The following is a 722-nucleotide window of genomic DNA, read 5'->3' on the forward strand; positions in this document are numbered from 1 at the left end:
CCCCCCCCCCCCCTCCCCCCCCCAAACCCCCTGGAGCCCCCATCGGTGAAGACCGCCGGCAACTCTCACACCCACCATTACAAGCAGCTGCCGCTGCCACACCACAGCCACCATTACTGTGCGGGCACGCCGGCAAGGGCAGCGGTTGAGCGAACTGCCCGGGCGATGACGATGACCGGTACGGCAATGACTCAAGGTTTGCAGGGGAAGTGGAGCTCGCAGAATCAAACGGCTGGAGTTTCCACTGCCGCTGGTGCCGCGACTGCGGTCTATTCGGCGATTCACCCCGCTTGCTCCAAAGAAAGCCAAAATCCCTACGCGTGGACTTCAACGGCGAAGAGTCGGCAGACGATGAACGTTTCGGAGACGGAGAAGACGGAGAAGAAGAAGAGGAAGAGGACTTCCACCAAGGCATTTCCGCGGGGCGAAAAAGGGAGTAACAACATGGTAGAGAGAAATGAATAAGGAGTACGAGAAAACAGTGATCCGAAAAAGAGAGATGGTAGGGCAGTGACGGAGAGGAGGTCGAGGGTGAAACCCTAACTCTAAATCGCCATCACCAGTGCAGATAGGGCTATGGAGGAGGAGGAGGACCAACTTGGTTATATCTTGCTTTTGCAGTTGCCGGGTACCTGTGTAGGCGCGTGCAAGAAGAGAGAGAGTGAGAGAGAGAGAGAGAGGAGCGAAGACCGCACGCGGCTTGGTGAAGAAGATAGCGAGCC

The sequence above is a fragment of the Phalaenopsis equestris genome, unplaced genomic scaffold (genome assembly GCF_001263595.1).
Source record: "Phalaenopsis equestris unplaced genomic scaffold, ASM126359v1 Scaffold001098, whole genome shotgun sequence".
In the NCBI taxonomy this organism is placed as follows: domain Eukaryota; kingdom Viridiplantae; phylum Streptophyta; class Magnoliopsida; order Asparagales; family Orchidaceae; genus Phalaenopsis; species Phalaenopsis equestris.